The 24,997-nt window shown below is 46.7% G+C and overlaps 1 protein-coding gene across 5 annotated transcripts in view; it reads left to right on the top strand.

Moving 5' to 3' along the window:
* The window catches only part of CAMTA1 (calmodulin binding transcription activator 1), a gene marked incomplete at its 5' end in the record, with an annotated part of 236,542 nt that overhangs the window by 147,403 nt on the left and 64,142 nt on the right, over positions 1-24,997 (top strand). The window contains one exon of one of the 5 annotated variants that reach the window (XM_083876766.1): positions 4,870-4,922. The exons of the other annotated variants lie outside the window; for them this stretch is intronic. Of the gene's footprint in view, positions 1-4,869; positions 4,923-24,997 lie in introns of those variants that run through there. 5 annotated transcript variants of the gene reach the window in all.

Here is a 24,997-nt window from a genome sequence, read left to right as displayed (position 1 = left end):
AAATCTGTTGTGCTCTCCCAGGGCTCCTAACTTTCTCCCCTCCAGGCAGCTGGCAGGATTTCTCTAAATATTTGAGACGGTAAAGGGCTTAAACTGGATTACTCCTGGACATGAGCAATTAGAATTGTAAATGCACCATTATCTGAGCACTCTCCTGGTGCTGTTTTGGCACTGATGTGTGACACAGTGACAGGGAGGGTGCAAGGGTCAAGTGCAAGGTAAGGAGAGCCCTTCCCTGGGACCTTGCTGGCTGGTTTGCAGCAGACCCAACCTCCCAGCAGACATCCCTTGCAAGGCCTCTCATTCTCCTTGTCCCAGATTTGCAGGAAGAGCTCCCAGATGCCTCAGGCTTCAATAACTTCATTGAGTAGCAACTGTATTTATTAAATGGCTAAATACCCATTAGGAACAAGATAAACCCAGTGCATTTTGCTGTGTATGAGTTTCAGTTGGAGCTTTCTGGATGTGAATATAGTTCTCATAAGCCTTGGATGGCTTTTTGGAACAAAGCTCAGTGTTCTGGTTTTCTCTGATGGATATCAGGAAACTCTGAGGGTGCTGGTCCAAGGGCTATTCCAGTTGGAAGAAACACAGGGCAGACGTGGCTGTGCAGACAGACACACATAGACAGAGTTGCTGGGGAGGAGCATGGCAGGTTGAACTGTGAATCAAAAGCAGAAGGAAACTGTGAGACCCAGCATGCAGAGCCCCTTTCTCCAGAGGGGGACAGGCTGGCAGAAGAGTCAGGTCCCAGCTGAGCCTGTCCCAGGGGCCTGGGCTGGGGCTGGGGCTGCCAGCATGGGCAGGACACAGTGACTGTAGAGCTGGTGTCAGCCCCAGGGAAGGGTTGAGGGCCTGAGCAGCATGTGCTGCAGCAGCAGGAGGTGCCTCAGAAGCACTTTGCCTTTATGGTTTCATATTTGAAGGGGATGGGGTGTTAAAAGAACCTGATGTTTTGAAAAACGTTTGAATTTCCTTGTTGAATTTAAGTGGTCTGAGTGATTGGCAGTGTATTGTTAATAGGGAAATCAGTCTGTTGGGAACAAAGCAACATCCCTGATCCTGACAGCAAAGGGTGTGCTGGAGGGAGGTGTGCCACACAAAATCATTCCCCTTCCTGGAGCCAAAAGGCCATGAATTTACCTCCTGCCTGGCTTCCAGAGAGATCCCTGTGTTCCTGTCGTGTGGAGGAGAACAGATCAGAGGATGTTCAAGCGGGAGCTTGGGAGACTGCTGATTTATGAGCCTCTTAAATGAAGTGTTTGCATATTGTGGTGTGGGAAGCAGGTAGCCAGTAATCACCCCCCACGCACTCAGCATCCTCAGCATCTCTCTAGCCCCTGGGAAAACAGCTGCCTTCCATTTCCAGCAGTACCAACCATGTATCTTCCATGTTCCCTGCCTGAAAAACCAGGAAAAAGATGATGTGTGAGCATGCAGAGCGTCAGAAGAGAGCATCTACTTGTCTGGAAAGCTGGGCAAAAAACATCTGATACAATTTTTGCTATGACTTCTGCTGGGAAAATGAGGTCAGAGTTTAGCCTTGTGATGAAATAGCTTTCAGGACCATGTGAGGCTTAATTGCAGATCTTTAATTAGCTCTCCAGCATGGCTCATTCCTCAGCAAAGGGTGTCACTGGCGTGGGCAGAACCACAGGAGAGCAGCAACATGGGGCCACCAGTATTTAGGTTAAAGCTCAGCACACGTGCAGGATAGAGTTCCCTTTACAGGAAGGGTTGATGGGAACAAAGACAAGACACCTTCAGCATGTCCCTTGAATATCTGCTGATCTCTGGTGCCTTGCTGGGTGTTTGAAAATGGTTTGAAGTTAAGGTGTCGATAAAATGAAAGCTTCATAAAACAATGCCAACAAAAATAAATGAAATCCTTTTATCTGATTCCTTGCTGGTCCCCTGAGGTTCATGAAACATGGGATTGGGGGACTGCAAGGTCATCTGCAGAGTAAGCTGGAAAGGCTTTTTTTCTCTCTGCATGAGCAGCTAACTGGAGCATGCCAGAGAGTGTTTACGGCAGGATTTTGGCTTCACAATGGATTAAAAGATTTTAAAATCCATCTGCAGAATATCTTGAACTTTAGGGTTGTTGTGTGCTCAAAATAACGTTAGTCCTTTAATGTTTGATGTGCTGGAAACCTGGAGGGGAATCAAAGAGTTTGAAATGGTGGGAGAAGGGAGACGGGGAGACAAAGTTTGCTCTCTCTCTGGATAGAGCTATTGCTCCATCTTTTTGGGGATTCATTTGAATTTGGGGAGCCTTTTTTAAAATCCATATTTCAGCTGATTCTCATAATTATTCAGAAATACCATGAGAATTCATTCCACAGTCCCAGATGCGTCGCTGCCTGGGAGAGTTAAGTAATGGGTAAGAGTGTGAGTCAGCATCTTCCAGAGGCTCAGGGTGCTGCTGCCATGGGTGGATCTCACTGAGGTGACCCTGGGGTGTGGAGGTGTCCAGTGCTGTCACCCAGACCCACTCCAGGACAATTCCACTCCAGCCAGCAGCTCCAGCAGGTGGGGAGCACAAAGCTGGGTATCTTGGCCTCAGCCAAATCACTTTTTAATTGCCTCAAGGAAGAAATCAACTGGTCCTCTCTTTAGTGAAAATCACATCAGAATTCTGCTCAGCACCTGCGGGTGATGGGCTCCCACCACTGTGGGCTCTGGTTTAGGTTTATGCCGCCATCCAATTCAGAGAATTAATTTTCAGTCCAACAAGATTGAACTGTCTGAGCCCCCTCCAGCCCCTCTAAGCAGTTTCTGAAGAAAGCTCTGCTGACACAGGGAATGCCATCACAGTGATGCATGAATTGTCAAAGAAATTAATCTTCTGTTAGTCCCCACTTTCTCTGTCTTCCTTAAAGCAAGTGGCAGGTCTTGATTTTCTTCGATGTGCAGCCAGTAAGGCCTGGAGGACTTTGACCCTTCTGGCAGAACATCCCTGAGCTTTCCCATGTCTCAGTGAACAGGCAGAAACCTCTGAGCGTGGTGTTATGGCAGATTATTGCTCTGCCATCTTCATTTAAGTCCCATTGCTACAGAAAAGCTTTCAGAAGCTCCTCGGAGCTGGTGACAGCTGTGGCAATGGCAGGCAGCTTTTGCTATGGGTGGTGGCCTTTTCAGACAGGTTTGTCACTATTTTTAGGTAGGTTTTATAGGAAGTAGTGCAGTTAATGGCAGAATCTGAATCTTATCTGCCCCAGATTTTTTTTTTTTTTTCTTTCTCTCTGGGGTTTTTTCATTTTTGTGAGGGTTTGCTGCATCCTTGCTTCAGTTTTCAGCAAGATAGCAAGAAAAATCCAGGATGTGGGACCACCTGTAATCTCAGGTGAAACAGCAGCATTCAGTATTGCTTCATATTGTACAGCCAGGGCAGAAAAAGCAGGGAGGATCATTTTTACTGACTAGGAATACCAAAGTTGGATGTGTCTCTGTAAAAAGTGAGATCAGAAAGGCAACTATAATTGAAATTTTGTGTGTAGAAAAATACTGGTACTCTAAGGAGGAATTGAGGGTCAACACAGGTAGTTTGCCAAGTGTCTGCAAATTGTACTCTTGACTCTGTTGCTTAACTTTATTTCTAAGTTAATTCTGTAGAAACAAAACTTTTAATGTTCACGTGTTTGCACCACTCTTATAAGGAATATATGTCTTTAAAATTCCAGGCAATGTTATGGTAAAATTCATTATTACAATGAAATTACACTAATATAAACATTTATGTTAGGTTGTAATTGTTGAAATTTCAGCAAGTCATTCCGGTTTAGTGCCCAACCTGTAACATGAAACACTTCCCTGGTCACAGCTCTTTCTTGCTTATGGGACCAATAAATGAATTCACATTTGCAAGTTAGATAAACCCTTTGAATGTGTTATTGATGCAAACAAATGAGGATTGGGGCTCTAGACAATACCTAATGAAGCTGACTCGACACAGGCTGTTCCTGCTGAAGGGTGCCACGGCTCAGAGCAGGAAGAGTGGTACCTGTTTCATCCCATAATTATCCTGTGCCTGACACTCACTTTGTGTGTTCCTTGGCTGGGCATAAAGCTGGGGGCATCGTGATAAGGAATTAATTGCTGGGGATCCACTGGCAGCAATCAAAGAAAGCTCTCAATCAGCTGATGGTTTGTGACTGTATCTGCACTTTGATCTCCTTGTAGGCTCAGGGTGTTGACTCTCCCAATTATTTTCTCTGGTAAATATTGCTAATCAGGAGGTCTTTTAGAAAAGGTTTGCCCCTTTTCTGGAGATGGTTGCTTTTTTCAGCTGCAGGCCCAAATTGCTGCTAAATAACCTTAGTTAAGCCCTGCTCTGTAAAGCTGAATTGTAAATGAGATGTGCAGCGTTGAGTCAAATGCCAGTGGAAAAGTTGCAGCAAGACATGATAGGAAGTACATTTAACCTCCTGGAGAACTGAACATTTCCCTTCTTAGCAAGAGAACACCTGGAATCCAGAGGTTACTCTCCTCTTGGCCTGAGGAGGGAGGCATTCCCAGCTTAGGACCCACTCCAGGAAACAGATAAGATACTTTGCACTGCAGTGTGGGGTGAAGCTGCCACAGGTGCTTCAGCACGTCTGGTACAGCTCAGCATCAGGTGCAGAATGGAAAGAATGCTTGGATTAGCATTTTGGAGTTGCTCTTTACCAGTTGCTCATTACTTGCCCTGTTACAATGAGTTTCCATTTACATTTTTTACCAAAAGGCAACTGTGAAAAAGCCCTTGGACTAAACTGTCTCTGTGGGGGATAAAGCAACCTCCAGTAGATTTTAATGGGTTCTTGTCAAATTACTGAAGAAATAAATCCAAGTGCTCTTGGAGACTGAATGTTTCTTGTTAAACTCTCCAAAAAAGAATAGGATTGATTTGGAAATGTCACTTGTGATTTAAAAGCTTGAAGGTGAGTACGTCAAGCTGTAATTAGCAGTAGCTGATTTTTCTTCTATTTACTCCTTGTGGTCTGTGTGAAAATGTGATGCCCCAAGTGATTACTCCCACATGCAGCACTGACCGTGTCCTTGCTGAGGGATGAGACTGTGCAGCCAGGAGAGAGAGGGCTCATGCTATGCCAGTTTCCAATATCAGGAAATAGGAGTGTGAAATGCCTGTGTCATATCCACCCCAGAGCCAAGGGGACAGCAGACTCCAAAAGGAAGAAGTGAGGTGTCTTTGCTGGGGATGCACTGAAGGAGAGGAATGCTGTTTGTGTTTCCCTGTCGGATGAAGATGGGCAAGATGTGTGACAGGCCCTTTGCTCAGAATCCCTGGGACAGGAGATGGGGCTTTGCATGCTGCTGTGGTTTTGGATCCTCCCTCTCAGTTTTGCCTTCTCATTCGTGCTTTGAGCATTGACCTTTTTCTATCCTGGGCACTTCCTTTCTGGGGAGAATGCACATGTTATTGTTCCTTGCTGTATTAGCATTTGCCTGTGTAGTTGGTGCTTTCCAAAATTAGATGTGCTACAATAAAAAGTCCAGAGTTACTGCCCTGATTTGAAAAAGGCTTTTTAAAGAGGTCTTCTGCCACTGGAAGGCAATCTTGCAGCAATTAATTATAAAATTACATTTCAGGTGAACAGTGCTCCTCATCTTAGAGATTAATTCTTCTGAAAATACCATATTTCATCACACTAGGTATTACTTTTGAAATAAATTCCTCTTTTTCTCAAAAATAGAATGTGAGCCTATAAATAGAAATCATATTGTGGACTCAAGATTTAAACCGAAATCACTGATGTAAAGTACTCAAGATACAGTCTTTGAAAAACGCCTGATTGTGATAATCCCATGGTGTTAGAATTATATTGTGCAGCCCAAGGTTTGAAAAGACCCAGGCTCTCCTTTTTTTCAGCTGCAGTAAGTGCACCCATTGATCAGGCTCACCCGGTCCATTCTCTGTCCTCTGTGCCCTGATGATGTGCATTTCTTCCACTCCCATTATCTTTGTTGAATTTGAATAAGATTCAATTTCCTGATGTAGAAAGCTCTTTGCACCTCGCAAGTTATTATCCTCCTAAATGAGGACACATTCATTCTGTCCTGGGTAACTGGACAAAGGGACAAGCCAAGGGTGCCCCCCTGTTGCTGGCAGAAGGCAGATGAGGTGTGCTGGTGCCTGGCAGGTCTGCACAGGTCCAGCTGTATCAGCTCCTGGGACTCCTCCTAGTGAGTGTCTGGAGTGTGCTGGAGGGCTCTGCTGAGGTCACAGGGGACAGAAGGGGATGCCTGCCTGTGGTGCACATCACAGCTTGGATTCTTTGAGTGGGCTAAGGAGCACCTGCACTGGATGTTCCTTCTGTCTGCAGTAAGAGGTCCCAGGCTTCCTGTACTTCATCTCAATGATTTCACCTCAATTTCCATTTCCATTGAGATACTATGAATGCGTGTGAATCCCACAATAAGTATTTATGGCAGCTGAGGTCAAGGCAGTGCTGGTTGCTGTGCCTGGAGCAGAAGGGAGAAACTTCTCAGTTTTGCTGCTGCTACCAGAGCCTGATCCCTTCCTGTGGCTCCTTACCTGACCCTACTCCTTGTGCTGACAGAGTCAGGTACAGCCAGGCCAAGGAAAAAGGGCAGTGAAGGAGGCAGCCCTGGGCTGGTGGCTGCAGCACAGCAGCTGGGGCATTGCTGGATCTGGAGCTGGGAAAGGCAGCATGGTGCAGGCTCCTGCTTGCTGAAGCTGTGGGCCCTCAGTGCCAGCCCTTCAGTGCCAAACTGGAGAGATTCCTAGAAATCACTTCCCAGTTTGAATTCTATTTTTTTTTAAGGGAAAACCCCATCTTGAAACACGTGAGAGCTGAATGTAAGCTGCAGCAGGAGAATACTGATGTTCCTCTGATGGGAGCAATGCAGCATATGGGCAGCACAAGGCTCAGTGCACCTGCAGGGAGCAGACAGCAATATTAATGCCTTCTACGTCTGCTGAGGCAATTGCTGGAAAAATCCTTCCAGGAGTCCTTGCTCATTGGCAGGGCAAGGAGGATTTTTGGAGCAGGAGGGTGTGTGCTTGGCAGTGTGCCCCACCCAGGTGCTGCCTTCCCTGGGCCCAAGGGCTGTGTCTCACCTGTGCTTGGCCCTCAGTGCTGGCTCTGCAGCACTGGGGACACCTCTGGGGACAGTGTCACTGCACACAACAACAGCCAGGCTGTGCTGTGTCACGCCAGCCACTGTGCACAGCCCTGTGTGCCCTTTTCCCTGCAGTGCCATGCAGGAGAGTCGAGGGTTCATCTGTACTGTAACCAGCAGCTTTTTGGGTGACACAACTACAGATCCCATGGAAGAGTCTCTGGGCTATGGCAGGATACACTCAGGCCTGTGTGCAGATTCTTGCATCCCTCCATCCCAGTGGCACGTCACCCTGCTCTCTCCTTCCCAGACCTGGCAGCTTCCTATGAAGGCTCTGACAGTGTCCTTGAAGAGTCCTTCATCCACCATTGTTTTTCTGGTGCTGCTCTGGTGACATAATGAGCCTTTGTCAAAGAGTCAATCAGTTCAGAGGAGGAATGGCTTGACCCAGGTGATCAGCAGTGAGAGTTGCTGCCTGGGGCAGAGCAGGGGGGTGCCCACAGGTGCTGAACATTTTCAGAATCCTGGTGCTTTGGCCAATCTTTCACTGCCATGGCTGGGAAACAAACAATCAGTGCAGGAAGGGGATGAGAGTCAGGAGTTGCTGCAACCTTTTCTCGCTAAATACAGGTTGAAGTGCCTAACAGGAAGAAGCATCTCCAGTTCCCCTGGATAAAGCAAGGCTTCTCTGTTTCCCAGCTGCTGACATCTGGTTTCCCACTGGTGTCCTTGCAGCCACTGTCATCTCAGGAGAGGCTGCAGAGATGATGTTGCAAAGAGGGACCAGGTCTGCCACAGCTACAGAGGACATAAACTCTTGGTGCTTGCCTTCTTAGTTTCTGCTGCCTTAGCCATTTTTAGGAAAGAAATCTACTTTAGGCAGCCATTGTTCAGTATGTTTTATGGTATTTTACCCTGGTTTGAGTGTATAAAGTTACTAAACTGTTTAATTCAGCACTTTTCCTGTGTAGCTGGGTGACATAACTCAATCTGAGTTCAGCTTCTGTAGCAGCAGAGTGAAAAAGTTCCCCCAAGCTGGGGAACCTTGATCTTTGGTTGGTACCACAAAACTCCTGACAGGTTTGCTCAGCTGCTCTGATATGTTGTGCTGTAGCAAACCTGAGACTTTCCCTTTTCCAGCTCCTTTCTGGTACCCAACCTGTGCACACCTGAAGAACAGCTTGGGGTGTGCCAGGTGTTTGCTCCTCTGGTCTGTTCTCAGCTTGTTAGTTGTCTCAAATGTCTTTATGTCTTTATTTTTTTACCTCCTCCCCATGACAAGCAACGAAGCCACCTTCAAGAGTGTGAGTCACTGACTGTTGTATCCACCATGTTGTGCCAGTGTGGTATTTAGTGAGGAAAGGATTTTTTACTCCCCCACCTCTGTATTCACAGGTGTTTCCAGCCCTTGGTTTAGAGGCACAAATGTGATGAATGTATGCAGCTTACCCATGAGTAAATCTCCATGCCAATGGCTCCCAGTTGGGAAGACACTGGTGACAATGCTGTTCCTGAGCTGTACAGAGGGGACCAGGTGTTGAGTGTTGACAAAATCTGCCCTAGTTACAGCTCAGAGCTCAAGTTTGAAACCAAAGCCCTTTATGGTATTGCTCAAAGCAGAAATCCAATCCTGCTGGTTCCTGTAAGACCCTGGAGGACAGACCTGCCTCTTGTGTGGGATCCCCTGAGGGGAGAGGCAGTGGTGTCATGGGGGAGGGTCAGAGTGATGCCTGTGCTACATCTCACAGCAGCAGCCTGTCTCCTCCACGTCTGAGGGGCAGAGTTGCAGTGATGGTGCTTTGGGAAGGCTCTTCCCAAGGTGTTCCCCTGCCCTGTTGGAGACTCCACATCACATCCCCTCCCTTGCAATGCCTTGGTGTTTGAAGAGGGAGTGTGAGGCTGCCCTGATTAAAATTTAATGAGGCTTGGTGTTATTGAGGGCCCTTTAGTGTCATTTCTGCACTCATTGGCAAATAAATACATCAGCTGGTGGTACGGGGGCGAGCCCTGTCCCTGCCAGCTGCCTGGGTGGCCGTGGGGCTGCTTCTGCTGGAGATGATGGGTTGAGAAGAGAGCAGCTCGGGGCAAGGTGGGCAGCTGGGTGCCCGTTCATTTTCTCTCCAGCAGCTGCTGGAGCAGTGGTTCCCTTTTATTTGTTATTTGCATACTTTAGCCATTGGAATTGAATTTGTGCCCATTAAAACTAAATTAGTGCTGCCTGGAATTCTAAATAGGCTCTGGCAGAGCAGCCCATTAAGTCTATCGGAGCAGGTTCTGCAGATGCCTCCTCCACAGGCACACTATGTGACTGGGAACCACTGCAAAACGTGGATTGTTTGCATGTTCCCAGGGATAATTGGAATGCTGATAGTAGAGTCAGTGTACTAAAATTTTGAAAGTCATCAGCATGGCTCAGAGCTGGGCTTAACTTAGTCTGCTTCAACCAAAGGTGTGGTGCAAACGTCTTACCAAATCGTTTTGCAATTCCTTGGGCTTAATACTGTCTTATTGCCATGACCTCTGTGCCCTGTTCCCTTGTGTGAGTCTCTGGCTCTGCTCTGGCAAGCCCACTGGCACATTTTGAGGTTGCTCTGCTATATTCATCCCTGGCAGGTCCAGAGGCACCTCTGATCCCAGCCATTTCTTCCTCATCCTCCTGACAGCCCTTGTGCTCTTTGGGGTTCCCGTTGGTGCTCCTAAGACTGGCTGCTTTGACTTTGAGTGTGGAGCTCTCTTGGCAGAGACCCCAGGAGCAGCCCTGGGCCCTTGCCTCCTCAAGGATTGCTTTGTGCTTTCTTGCCAGCCCTCATCCCCATCCCATGCACTGGGTCAATCTCAGCCCTTTCCTGGAAGAAGCTCAGGACCCAGGTAGCCTTGCCAGGGCTGGCAGTATGGCTTGCCCAGCAGGTCTGGGAGTAAATGGACTTTGTGTTCAACTTGCTATTAAAATTATCTGTTGTTTGGTAGTCTCTAATGAGAAAAGAAAAAATATTCCTGAGCAAAATGCTGCATCTTGCTTACACATAGGGGAATTCAATTTAAAGCTTATATTTTGCAGGAAAAAAAAACCCAACATGTTCAACCAGCCAGAGATTCTACAGCAGAGTTTATGAAACCAGACTTGGCTTCTTGGTCCTGGTTCCAGACAGGATTCTCAAATTGCTGTTGAATTATGTATTGGCTATCTTAAATGATTATGAAATAAGTGAATCACACTGGTGTTTTTCCAGTGTTAGGCACTTCTCAGCAGTTTTTGCTCAAGACACTTCCTTGGCATGCCTCCATCAGGCCCTTGGGTTCAGTTTATTTTGCTTGTCTGTGTGCGTGGGTCTGTGCAGGATAAAACAGCCAGGAAACTTCCTTGTTTGAGCCCAGGGAGATGGGTCAGCACTGCACAGAAACTGACATCCCTTCTAGGTTTTCTTCCTTCTGGAGCCACATCTGTTCCTGGGGTGTCCACAGAGGCTTTGGGGCCCTCCAGGCCAAGATATTTCTCTCAAATGTGTTGCACCACTGCAGCCCCTCTGTGCCAGTGCCCCACCAAGGTGGGGTGACCCACCATCACCTCAGGTGTCCAATCTCCATCTTGTGGTCCTTCCTTATGTAATAATAAACCCCACAATACAGGCACTGCTGTGCAGTCAGTAAATTCAGCTGCTCTGCTGAGCCCAAGCATGACCTGCCCAGTGCCCTGTGCTGGTGCTGCCAGCACTGGAGGGGGAGAGACTGGGAAACAGCACTGCAGCTTGGAGCAGCCCAAAGCAAAATTTCTTCAGGAATTTGATATAAAGTGGCCAACCCGACTCCTTTGTAATTGCTTTGAATCCAATTAATGCTGCCTGAGTAGATGTTAGGAATTATAAAGAGGAATCCAAGTCTGAGCTTGTCACCTAAACTACGATAATATTCCTTCAAAGGAGGCACATTTGCAAACATTATTAATTACCTGGGGAACAGCTCAGGGTTTCAACTGAATTAAGGGGGGAATGTATTTTTGTGATTCTGTGTTTGATTGAGAGCAAGAGATTACCTTATTCTGGAACAATGGAGCAGTTCTTTGTCACAGACCTGGCAGCAAAACACAGGGAATTAGTCTGCACCAAGTCCCCCGCCCCCAAAACCAATTTACTGGGAAGGACATTATGCCAGGAGTTACCTGGGGCCAAAAGAGCTTTTAAAAGTGTTTAGCATGGGCTCCTCTAATCAGAAAAATCCAGGAGCACAGAGCTAAAATTCGGCTTTTTTTGTTTTCCATGAAGTGCTGCTTGGCTTTGAGGTGTGCTGGAGCTGTTTGGGTTGTGTTTTTCTTGGTGTGGGCTGTGGGTGCCATACTGGGGTCCTCAAAAAAAAACCAAATGAAAAAAATCAGGTGCTGACACAGGGCAGGAACCTGTTCTGAAATGCCAGACTTTGTGCGTGATCACTGGAAATCTTCTATGGAAATTATCTACCCACACAAATGTGTGAATTTGCATGTCATGTAGGCAAAACACAGCAGGCTCACTGGTACAGAAGTGCAGGAGAGCTCTGTGGCAGCAGCGTGTGAGTTCCCAAGGCACTGCTTGCCAGGTGCCCTGAGCCTCCCTTTGAAGGGTAGGTTTGAGTTTTAGGGGCACGAGGGGTGGTCTGTGGCAGAGCAGCTCCTGATCCTTTCCCTGCAGGCTGTCTCTTGGCTGGTGAGAGGAGTGGAAGTCTCACAGCTGGTTTTTTGCAGGTGGGAACCACCAGAGGTTCTGAGAGGAGGTTGGTGTTCACCCCCCATGAGCCAACAGGCACTGTCACTGTGAGAGCTGCTCTGGTGGCACTGACAAACACCCCTCACCCAAACAGCAGAGTCTGCTTCCACTCTGTTAAGACTGGCAAAATAGGAACATATACCTGCAAAACTGGATTATCTCCTTTGGGTCAAAAGGAAATGGAAATAGGAAATAGGAAGAGTAGGACACTAAGAACATCAGTAGAGTCTGGTATAATTAATTAGCAGATTACAGGCTATCAGTTCACCTGTCTGGGCCGTGCCTATGTCAAAAGCACAAACACATTTCCTCATTAAGCCCAAATCATGCTCACAATTACTTTTCAAAGCATTTTCAGGAAAATAACAACAATTAATAATCTTTAAAGTTTGCGCAAGTGCCAGTCATGCTGAGGTTTCCTGTTGGACTAGGTGTGCATACAGGCCCCAGCCCTGCTCTGGATGGATGTTCCTCACAACAGGAATGCATTGCTGAAACCAATTTGGGCAAAGCACAGCACAGACTCCCCCCAGAGGAGCAGGGCTGGCTGCTGTGGCCTGTGCCAGCGACACTGTGCTCCCAGAGAGCAGAGACGATGAGGTAGGAGGCTATTTATGGCTCTGTCTGCCTGGGCAGAGTGTGCTTGAAATTAAGATGGTGCTGATGAATGGAAAAAGGAGAGAGAGAGGCTCAGAAGGCCCTGGGTGAGGGGCACTGGCAGCATGGAGGTGTTCATTGAATAACTCTTTAGCCAGTGATGAAATGGCATCTGGCACCTCATACAGGTGTCTCAGGGCAGGGGAGGGCAGGAGATTGTAACACAAGACTGAGGGGTCCCATGCCATGGATTTCTCTTGGCTGTGGCATCCAGCAACACCTGCAAAGTTACGTGTCACCATTTTGCTGTATTCAGTTTAGGCATAAAGGACATTACTACTCACCATTATTAAAGTTAGGACTGTTCCCTGGGTTTGCTGGCAGTCTTGCCATGCACCCTGTAGGGAAGCTGGGCTCACTTTTACTGCCTCCATTCACCCACCACCAAATAACTGTAAACAGTTATTCCATAGTGGCAATTAACCCCCCGTGTTCTGTGTGATGTTGTGTCCTGTCAGCACACAAGTATTACACATGCTGCGTGTCCCAGGACAGCTCTTGAGAAACATATAAATGGTGACATCCATGTTTTCCCTTTCCTATGAGGGTGCTCTAATCCTGCTGTGCTTTCACAGCATTTGGGATCTTGCCTGCCCCAAGGGCACGGCTCCAGGCCACCAGCAGAGCACGCAACAGCCACTCAGCACATGGAGCTGGCAGTGCAAGGCACCCCCTCCCCTCTCCTCTCCAAAAACACTACAGACTGCTTTCCCTGTGCATGGAGTCAGTTATCTGGTTTAATTCCAGCTGAGAAACCAGGGCAAGGAATATACACCAACACTGCACACATTCTAAATCACCACAATCAAGCTTAAATTCTTTTTATTCCTCACTGTAAACCTGTCCTGAAGTAGGTTAGTGGATCAGAGCAGATCTGCTCTATATTATTTATAGGTTTCCTTTTGGTTCTTGCTGCTTGGCTGGATGCTGCTAGAGGACTCCATGTTCTAGCAGTCTTTCTCTTTGCTGCAGCTTTAAAACTTTCTATTTTTGTCTGTAGGAATCCCATCTCCCCAGCTCCCTTCTCTGCTAAATTCAGCACACTGGCAATGCTGAAAGTCTTTCATCGCATGCTGTGCCAAGATCTGACTACGGCGAAAAGTACTGCACTGTTCTGCTTGTATGTGAGCACAGGTAGCACAGGCAGTGCCCAGCACTGCCACAGGTGTTCCCTGCTGTGCTCCTGAGACCAGTGTTCTTCAGGGGATGTCTTCAGGGAAAGCTGCTGTCCAGTGTGAGGAGGATGCTTTGACTGGGATATTCCTGCACAAGTGTGGTTGCCCCTCTGAGCCAGATAACCTTGTATTCAGGAGCATTTGCAGCAAAAGAAATCGTTTTCTTTGGCTATAAGATTATTCAGCAGCTCAGGCAGCAGCCCAGCACAGAGCTGCCCTCCCACAGCCTGAGGCAGGAGCCCTCAGCATTTTTACCAACTCTCGTAATTCAAACCCACTAAGAAAGTGAAGAGACTCTACACATCAGCTGAATGTGATAGGCAGGGTAGGGCTGCATAATTTATAGACCTGCATTTCTTTTTGATGAGATTTTTGAGTCTAAAAGCTCTGGGAAGGGAGTGCTATTTTTTATTGCATCTCTGAACTCAAATTATGTCAGATTCTGTGGGCACAGTCTGTGCTTGTTAAACCCACCGAAGTGCAGCCTCAGATTGCTCTGGCTCATGAGCATTGCTGGTCCTGCTCCATGCAGGGTAAACCAGCTCCTTGCAGAGCTGCACCAAGCACTCCCAAGGATTAGTTCCTCCATATCCAGAGGGAGCACAGGCATTCACAGCCTGCCAGGGATTATACCACATCACCAGGTGCTGGTCCTGCTCGGCTGCAGGATGTCTGGGTGGCCAGGGGCCAGTTGCTCCCTGCTGTGTACAGAATCACAGCATCCAACTGTGTGCTTTTAAATGATTTGGCTGGGATTGCCCGTGTGCTTGCTATCTCTGTGTCCCAGGCCCCTTTTCTGTGTGTTGCATGATCCTCCTGGACTGTGGTCTGTGACAGCTTCTTGGAGCAGCCACCAGCACCTTCCTTACTGTGCTTGGTGGGCTGTGGCTGGTGCAGCAGCGTAACACTCACCACACATTCATTCCCACCCACACTGTAACCTCTGAAAGGATGGAAAATCGGGATGATACTCCACTGTATGCACATCAAAGGTCGTTGTGTGGCAGGTGCAGGCACACTTGTTGCTTTGAGTAAACAGCAGCACATCATGCCAAGGAATTCTGGTCTCACTGCAAAGGTGGGTGCCTGGTGGTTGGAGTGCTGGAGGCAGAGGCTTTTGGAACAAGGCCTCCCTTTTTGAGCCGATTATTCTGAGTGAATCATTGCAGGCAGTACTGGCTGAGGTCAGAGAGGCTGATATTGCCAGCTGCACTGATTTGTAAGGATTTGGGAGACACACTGATATTTTCTGGAGATAAACCACTAGAAATAGGGAAAATGTTATAAAACTGTGGCCCAAGTTCTTGTTCCCTTATCTCTGTGTGAGTGTTGTCAAGAGTTTAAAATATATGTGTGATAAAGCACTTCCTGGAGCAGTTGCAGTAATGGTGTGTCCTGAAAAGCATCTCTCTCTTTGTCAGGAGTGGGAAGCCAGAAAAGCCATGCCACTGGGTTGGGAATGTCACTGGGATTGGTCACACTGGTGCTGGAGCACAGGGTGCTCTGGATAATGAGCCAGCAAGAATCAAAACCTTTTATAATGTATATTTTTAATGGATCTGGGGAACAGGGACAAATAGGTAAAGCTGTTTCTGAGTCCTGCAGGCACTTGGGGGGTGGTTTGGATATCATTAGTTGGATATCATTAGAGGGAGTCATCAGTTGTCAGTGTTTCTCTTAATATGGAACTGAGGTCAAGAGCAAGACTTTGATATTGTCCTAGGGTACTTTATGATGCTTTTATCCCCAATTGTCTCTTCTGTTTGTGCTGGATATTGAGTTCTGTGCCTTTAGGACTGGTTCTGAGAGTGAAGCAGGGGAAGAAGAAGCACAAAGTTTGTTTTAAAAAACAGCCTTCACTCCTCTGCATTTTCTTCTCAGGACAGTGTTGATCAGCTGAGGCACAGACAGCAACAGGACAGAAATCTTTTTTCCTTTTAGTTATTTTAGCTAGCTGAGGCAGAGAAGCTTCCTGGACTGGTGGTGTTTTTTTTTTTTTTTTTTTTTTTTTTTTTTTTCCTGGGACTGTTTAAACCTGCTCTGGGCTGAAAAACCCAGAGGAGCACTGGGAGCTGCACCTGCAGCCCACCAGGGCTGGACCCTCTGGAGGGATGAATAAGGGACTGAGTGAGCTGAGCTACACCCATGGCAAGAGCTTTCTCAATTTGCCATCTCACTCCAGAACAGAAAGTTTTATTGTTTCATATTATTCATTTTTTATGCCTGTGGGCATTTTGTTTGTTGAATAAATGTTTTTTTCCACTTTTCTCTTCCCAGACCGGCTGTGGGGAGGGGCTGTTTGGGTTTCCTCTCCAGAGGAACCCTGTTTCAGGGGTTTTCTCCCAGATTTGCCCTAAACCAGGACAGATAAAAAGAACAGAGGGATTGGATTAAAACAAGTGCATCTAATGCTGTCTCACAGTCCTGTCCAAGATGCTGCAGGTGGTGCAGGATGGTCCCATTCAGCAGGGGCTGGATGGGGAGAGATCACTTCTGGAAAGGTCCTGTTTAAAGGAAATAGAAAAGGTCGATATTAGCAGATTAGGAGAAGACAAATGGCAGTGTTGTACAAATACTGTGTCAGATGAGGAATTGTTCCTGAAATTGTAGATAAGACAGTTCTGTCCTTTTTATCTGGTAACACTGAATAAGAGGACAATGAATTTTGCTAAAGAGCAACACAAGTTAAATCTGATTTAGGGAAAGGAAATCCAGTGACACTGCTGCAAGATGTCATTCCCTTCTCGAGTGTGGTAAACTCAAAAACGGAATGAAAATGTGTGGATGGTGAGAGAATCCAGGGAAATAACAAGGAACCCTCTTAGGGGGACCGCCAGAAGGGACATCAAAATTGGACCTTTCTGGGACTGCCTGCACTTCTGGGGCCCTTCACAGTTTTTTGTCTGTGTGACCTTCTTCCTTCCCAAGCCATAATGCTGTTTTGGCTCCATGGGTGAGTTTCCTTCCTGTCTCAGGTCTAACCTGCTGCCACCCATCATTTCTACTTTGTTTGAAATTCAGCTGTCGAGACCCATGGCAGCGGTGATGTGGATGTGTGGAGGAGGAACCCTGGTGGGACAGTGTGGATTTGCACTGAAGGGCAGGCACTGTGCTCCCAGCACAGCCTGCCAGTCCTCTCCAATTAGGGTGATGCTTTTCCATGCAAGGCTGGGGCATCCATGGAGACCTAACTGAGCTTTCTGCCGTGAGCTGTGCAAAGATAATTCAAGTCAGCAGCTAAAGATTCGTCAGCAATGCTGGAATCCTTCCAGTGGTGCTGGGCCCATGTGGGGTGGGACCCCTGCACTGTCCCATCCTCAGTGTCAGGGTGTCAGGGGTCTGCTCTGTGCTGGGGGTGTCCTGGGTTGTTCTCCCTCTGCTCTTCGTATTCATCCTGTTAACAAATGGCATCCCTCATCATCAGAATATTTTCCATAGGCCCTCTAGTGATCGCATGAGCAGTATCAGAAGTCATTAATTCTGAAATGTGGGCTCCAGGGGACACTTTGGGCAAGTTCAGCTGGCAAATAAACCTTTAAACCTTTTCTTGTCAATGCTTCCCCTGTCAGGCAGGTGCTGAGCTGTCATTCACCAGCCCACAGCTCTCCTCAGCCAGCAGCTGCAGCATTCCTCCTCTGCATGTCCTGGTGAAGCCAAAAGGGCAAAAGATGCCCTAAGCCCCCCAGCAAAACTCTTTTTTTTCCCCCCAAGATTTCTTCAAAGGACTGTGGCAAGGTGGATGTCATTTATACTCTTCTAAACAAAAGTCATAACAGCTGATGTGTTATGTGAGCAGTGGGTTTTGGTGGGGTTTTAATTTTTTTTTTCTACTGATGCATTCTCTAAGACCTTTCTAATGTAATTTGGTATTATTAGTGACTTCCAAGGTGTCAAAGGGTTTAAACTGCTTGGCTGAGCCTATTTCTCTTAGCAGCAGTTGGAGAAGGGCTTTCCCATCTGATGACTTTTGCTTATCAAGCAGGGAGACAATACCTAATACTCAGTGAAAAGCCTAAATCTGGCCTATGGAAAGGAATGAGTTCTTTCTGAAGTGCTTCAGTGCTAAGACACATCTAAATCAAGTTATTGGGCAAGGGGTGGTTCTGTGCCATGGGGCAGGCAGCTTCCTGTGAACACTAACTGCGTGTGATGCCTGAGCTGAATACCCTTCAGAGCTGCTTAACAGCTCCTCTTTTCCATTTTGGTGATATCTTTCTAAATTATACATTAAACTTATCAGGCTGAGTAATGCATCACAGCTTCCCCGTGTCAGACTTAATGTTCCTTACTCAGCTACAGCTTTGTGTTTGCCTTTCCCTTCCGTTTATCATCAGGCAAACCCCAGGTCCTCCTCTCCAGGAGATGCTCTGCAGGAGCCAGGTACAGGGGGCTGCCCCATCCCAGGGCACAACCTGCCATGCTGCAAAAGGGTCCTGGAAAATGCTGAGTCCATGGAACTCATGCTGCTCTCCTGTGGGATGTGGGTGCTTTGCTTTGCTGTAGGTGGGGGTTTGTGTTTGTGAATGAATTAAAAGAATTAATTAAAAGAATCTGAGCGAGCAGTGCACGGGGAGAGTGGTCACAGTGGTGTGGTGGGTGACAAGGGACTGACACTGTGGCTGTTGGGGTTTTAGGTGCTACAGGAAAAACAAGTAATTTGCTACTTTTCCCTTGCCAATATGTCTGAAGACAGATAGTATTTGGTTAAGTGCAGCTCTAAAATGGAAACTCAAGCAATTTTCTTTCAGTGGCTTCTCAGATCATTACACAGCAAGATGCAGCTAAGGAGAAAGGCATGTCTCTTGGTTTTAAGTGCTCTGTGTTAATGCTGGTGTCTTCTGCAAAATTACCAGGCTTTGTTGCTGTAATTCTGTGCAAGGAGGAATTCCTAATTTTAGGGGGTTTTTTTCCCTTGTGTTGTGGGCCCTTTTTTATTTCTTCTATTGGCTGTTAATACCTCACTCCCAGGAGATGGGCTGAGTTCCTTCTGTCTCCTCCCTGTCTCTCCCTGGAGCTCCCTCTGTATCAGCCCCTGTTTGAACCAGGGTCCTTTGCCACATCAGGCCCTTCACTGTGCAGGTGCTGTGCAGGACTGCTGCTGTTAGAAGCAGTCCTTTTTTATTGTTCCATTTCATTTTATTCTGATGTATGTATAAATAATTGGATGCCTTTAGTGGGCTGCAACTATACTCCTGGGTCATATATCCACCAGTTTTCTGCCTTTTTTTTTCCCCCTCAGAAGTCAGGAAGCAGCTGTGGGAGTCAGTGCTGCTCTTTTAATAAATGCAGTCACTCCAGTGCCTGTAGCACCTGAGCAGGTTTTTCTGAACAGCACAGCTTTTTCTATTTGTAACACACTTTCACCTTATTATGTTTACATTCTATAGCAAAACAATGTATGTTTTCAGCAGGATTAATCAGGATAATTATATGTTATTTCCAGTGTCAGGTTCAGCCGAAGCACTGATTCAGGGTGGTGATTAGCCCTCTCAGCAGCAATGGGGATGGAGAGCTAATCTGTGCTGAAAAGTCTGATTTTGAAAGATGCCGTTTATACTCTACTTATAAATTGAATATTTCCTCTGAACGCCCCCCTAACCAATTTGAATAGAAATGTATTTATACCTGATGGCAGTGCACCATGTTTGTTTTAGATTGCAGCTTTGCTTCTGCAGAGCTGCCATTACTCAGACAGACAGGGCCTGAGTCTTTTTTAACAGGACCTCTGCCCCTTTGCATTTGCCTGAAGTTGTAACAAATGAACTGCAGCTGTTTAAATCTGCATAGTCTTCATCTTCTCTGATCCCTAAAAAAAATTATAAAGTCTTTGAATATTCTGTGATTCTGTTCAGCAAGAGCTCCTACATGAGCTGTGTGTGGCTTGTGGTGTGTCCTTCCACACAGAAAACTCCTTGACCCCTTATAAAGTTCATAAGGCAGGTTCAAGGTTCATTGCAAAAATGGAAGAGTTGTTGATTTATTATTTTCTATAATTTCAGCCTTTTAGAATAGGGAGCATTTTACAGACACAAAGCTCCAAGAGAACTTTCATTTGCTGTTTCAGTCTTTTTGAAAGTACAATTATACAGGAAGAAAGTTCCCGCATTGCAAAAAAGTTCAGATCAATTAAAACAATTTACTTTGTTGCTAATGATTCCAGACCATTGTAATTTATTGGTAAACAAGTGGCTTCAAAAGCATGTTCATTCAGTGAGTACACAGAGGAAATGTTAACAGATTCTTGGGTAAATTAGATCTTGGTTTGGTCCCAGACTCTCCCTGCAAACCTTTCTGTGCAGGCTTGTCTGAGGCATTCCAGCTGTTAGAGGAAACTACAGTTTCTAAGAAGTTGTGTCAGGTTTCTGAAACTGAGAAACACAGGTAATGGGGAGTGGCATGGGCTGGCACAGGCAGAGAGGACAACCTGTGTTAACAAGGTGAGGAGTGTCCCTTTATGTGTGTTACAGACTTTGTGCTGATGCTCAGCAGAGCTGAGATGATGAACAGCAATTACTGGGCAGTTTTTATACTGGTCACAAATGTATTTTGCAGAACCTTTTGAATGTTCTTTCAAAATCGACCTTTTTTTTAGCAGAACTTAACAGTGTTAAAAAACAGGAGTTGGTGCTGGTTTTGTCAGGGTCTCACTTATCCTGTGGACAAGTTTGCTGCAGCTTCAATTTGCCTGCTTGGAAAATTGGCTGTCACATGCCAGGGACAGCCAGATCTGTCAAGCTCCACACAGTTTTCCTTTATTAGCTCTATTGGGTTTATTGCTTTTCGTATGCTCTGAGGGATGATGGTTGTTTAGTGACAAGAACCTGAAAAATCATTCAAGTTGACAATGCTTTTTAGATTTCATTTTTTCCTTGTGTCTCTATCTATAAAACAGAATGACTTGAGGACACGGTTAACATTGTGGGGAGTTTGCTCTATTGCTGGGAACGTGCCTTCAGGCTCTGGGCTCTGCTGTTGTTACCATCCCCACATCAACCCAACTAAGTAATGGGCATTTTACCTGCCCTGCTGCAGCTTCTGGTGTGGCAGGGATGGGCTTTGGTTTTCAGCAAACAGGATCTAATCTCCTTAGGTGTGATGGTTGCTCCAGTCATTTCCAAATTGAGTGCAAGTTGGGAAGAAAGATTTTTGTGACGTTTTCCAGGCTCTTGCAGTACTGTGCCAGCTGAATTGTTTCTGATATAACACCAAAACATCAGGAAACCTGGAGGAGAGAGCATTCCAAATAGTGGTGATGGAGATCTCCTCTGGCACGGGTGTTTCTGCCTAAAGAGGAGGATGCTGCATTTCCTCAGAGGGTGCTCTCCTAGCACAGAGTCAAAAGGGGGCTCTGAGGGGAATCCCTGTGCTCACCCACGCTGGTTTTTTTGCCTGTCATCTCATTACACATTCCTTTACAGGTCCCTTAGTGCTCCCTGGTATGGCAGGCAGACAGCACATACCGTGTGAGGTACCTGTTCCTCAGGAGAGCCCAGCAGGACATGGTCTCCCTTGTGCTTTCACATCACAGCATCTCCAGCACCCTGGGAAGGGCAGTCCCAGGGTTTGGGAATAGCATCATCAGCTGTTGCATGTGTAATGAGAACAGAATCCCCTTGGCTGTTCTCTGCTCCATCTCTCACTGTGAACACGTAGTGGAGGAGGGATGGGGGTGCTGTAACCACTTCACTGGGGCACTGGCGGTCCTGGCAGACACAGGGAGAGTGCCCAGCCGTGCACAGGCCACCTGCACTTGTGGTGTGTGTCCTGAGAGTGAGGAGGAATAACATAGGGAATCCTGGTGACTCAATTCCTGCTGTGGCTGACGTTTCCTCGCTCTCTGCAGCTGTGGCAGGTGACGGAAATGCCTCTGATGGCAATAGAAATGTTCCTGATGAAGAGGAGAAGGCAGCTGCAGCTCTTGTGTCTGTGCCAAGATGAAAATCTTCATCGTTGAGTGGTTTGCAAAGGCACAACTGCAGTCACCTCAAATCGTGCTGTTGCTGAGTGAGCACCAGCTCTCCATTCCAGCAGTATCAGAGAGAAATGATCTGTGGCTGGAGGAGAGAAGCCACTTGTCTCTAGCAACAAATAGGAGGCATCTGGGCAGGATCTCTGACTCAAACAGGCAGTCTTTGCTGGTAGAATAAAAAGCAGAAAACCTGTGCGGGATACATACGAAGGCTAAAATGTGTGTGGGTGTGTAAGGCTTTCAATATTCTGCTCAAAACCAGCCCTACCAGCAGTCATGTGTGGCACACTGAACAACAGACCCTCAGGTCAGTTCTCATGCTGTCTGATGAAGTTCAGATCTGAGAGGTCCAAGCCGAAGAACAAAACCTAGTCTGTCCTTTATTTGAAGGACAGCAAGGCAAGGGTCTCCATTCCCCTTCCATGTTCTGTGCCGACAGGAAAAAAAGGAAAAAGCAGTAAATTAGAAAATGCACAGAGCACTCTTGAGCCTGGATAGTGCAGAGTATTGCTGTTTCTGGGGTTTCAAGGACTCTTGTCATAAGCTGTTCGTTCCTCAGTGTTACCTCTCTCTTAGAAGCTTCTTCAGATGCATCAATGCCTAAGCTCAAAACCCCCTTTGATCTGTGCTTACTTTGCTGAGCATTTACCAACTTAAAAGTGCCCGTGTTAAACTTTAATATTCCCATGTCTGGCACTGGATGTTCCAACTACTGCTGCTTTTTTGGGATGTCTCAGAAGATACCAGTGTATGTAGCTGGGTCAAGTAGCTGATGGGTGAAATGAGCAATGACTGGCTGTGTGTAATAGTCTGCATCTGTTACTGAGATTCAGAAGCTTTCCTGCCTTTTTGTATTTTGTAAGGCATACAATGTCATAGGCGTTGTGTGTTCTTTTCTCTTGCTGATGTGAATGTACACCACAGGCAGCAGCACTTAGTGTGTAAAATATCTCAGCTTCATAGTCACATTTGGCAAGTAGATTAAAAAAAAAAAAAAAAAAAAAGGGAGGGAGGGAATTTCTGCATATAATGGCAACTGCATTGTTGTTTGTTGTATTCTTCACAAGGCATTGCCAGAACTTCACTCTTTTTTTGAAGCGTAGTGTGAAATAAAGAGATGAGGGGGACTCTCCAGGAGAGATGCAGCCATGGAGCTACCAAAGAAATTGATAACTCTCATGTGCCACATCTCCAAATGCTCAGCTGATAAATTTGCGCTCAGTACTTAAAAATCTAATTGGATGAAGTGTTGGCATCTGTCATCAGCTCAGCCTTGAGCCCAAGGGCTAAACAAAGCTCACCTTTCTCTGCTTAAATAACACAGCTTTGGAGGTTATCAGGGCACTGTCGTGTGCTGGGAGATCGCCAGGCTGCTCCTGTGCAGTGAATTTGAGACTGATGGATCAGGCTGAAGGGCAGTTTGCTTTGCTGTAGCTGGACTGTAGCAACCCCTGCTCATCTCTGAAAACATCTCTCTTAGCAGCCAGGTCGCTTGCTCTGACTTGGCAGTTTGAGGCAGGATGGGCTCACTGTCTAGTTTACCTCTTAGTATGTGAAAGAGAGACCTGATTTGGGGCAAAAAGGAGCCAGGAAAGGAATGTGTACCCCTCACATTGAGTTCAGAGTTGTGCTGGCACTGACCAGAGCTATTTGTCCACCCTGGGAGTGCTTCTGTGCTTGCTCTGACATAGTGAAATAGGGAAACAAAACCCATTTGTCAGATCTCCTCAAGAGAGTCCCTACACGGCCAGAAAGGAGTCAGAGTCCTTGGAAAGGTCTGATAAGGAGATAATTCCACTCTTACCAGCAGGTCAGAGTAGCCCCTCTGAGCCACACAGCAGCACTGTTGGGGGGGTCACATTTCTTTATAAGATTCCAAGGCATCCACATTGGAGTCTCAAAGTGTCTGTGTAGGAGGCTCAAAGAGCTGGGCTGTCCCAGCCTACAGCAGGAGTGCCAGGATGAGAGTCCCTGTTTGTTAATCCTGCTGTATGCAGGAGACTTCTGAGTGGTAGTGAAGAAGAAAGGAGGTTGTCTAGTAATCTTCTGCTTGCAGTTCTGAAGAAATTCAGATCTGATACTCCTTTTTTTGCTTTAGGATTTGATGTTTCCGATGTAAAGTGCTGCCTCAGTTCCCAGCTGGCTGCTGTGGATCCCTTTCAGGACACCATGGCTAATGAGTCACAGCCAGCAGCTGTAGGGAGAATGGAGGGGAGCATGTCCTTGACTGGGCACTTTGGGGTGTCCCTGGTGCCTGCCCATCTCTTCTGCTGGGCACAGCCCTGTGTTGCTTTGCTTTTATGCATCTTTTGTTTGGACCCTCCACTTTGTGAACCTCTCATGTAATGCAGAAGTAAAACTGGACTCCAAAAGGAGAACCTTGGATTCCCTGGCACCAGAGTTAGCCCTGTCTGGAAGAGTTGTCCAGGCACAACAAAACCTTCAGTGAATAACCTGTGTGAATATAGCAGTGTCATAAGGGTTTTGCCATAGGAACAAACGTGTTGCAAGACTATCAAAGGCAACATTATGAAAGTGTTTTGAAGGTTATTGATGTTATTCCTCCGGGAATCGTATTACCAGTCACTGATATCAAAAGTAACAAATTTAAAGAAGCTATAAATGATAGAGCCCTCAGAGCAAGAGCAAAGAATAGAAATAAAAAGGACTTGTTGGCTTACCACATACTATACAGGCTGCATGGAACATTAAATAGCATTTATCTGCTGTTCCTTCAGGCAGGCATCAGGTTCACACATGCCTCTTTTCCAGGCACCTGGAGCCCCATGGCCCTGCACTGTGTCTGTGCAGCTGTGGGGAAAGGGCTGGTGAGCACAGCTCCAGCCCCTGGGATGCTGCTGGAGCTGCTGTCACCCTCCAGCACTGCAGAGAGTTCCCTTCCTTGTGGGATGTGTGGGGCTGGGAGTCTGTGGCACCCTGTGAAGTGCTGAGCTGCTGCTCTGCTGCCTTGTCCCAACTCTTGGACACATCCTTAGTCCATTGTGCCACTGCTGTGGGGAATGTACACAGGGTATGAGGGGCAATCGTCTTCCAAATGATTTAAAATCATTTTTATATGTACAAAAGTAATTTAGGAGCAGTGCTGAAGGACAGCATGTCTCTGTAGGGAAAGCTTATCACAAGCTCTCAGTACATTCTCCTGGGCTTTTCTTGTTTGGTATTTGGAAATGTCAGCTTTCTATTACTTGGTCCATCTACAACAATACCAATTAAAAAAGTAAGAACTGATGCATCTGCAGGTGCCTGTAGAACTGCTCTTAATTCACAGAAATGCATTAATATTTAACAGATAATGGTGTTATTGAGGCAAACTAGGCCATCAGCTTGAGAGAAAAACTTGCACCATCTTCATT

Source organism: Zosterops lateralis, assembly GCF_965231275.1.
Source record: "Zosterops lateralis genome assembly, chromosome: 22".
NCBI lineage: Eukaryota > Metazoa > Chordata > Aves > Passeriformes > Zosteropidae > Zosterops > Zosterops lateralis.
The sequence above is the reverse complement of the archived record's forward strand: the minus strand, read 5'-3'. Positions and strand labels throughout refer to the sequence as shown.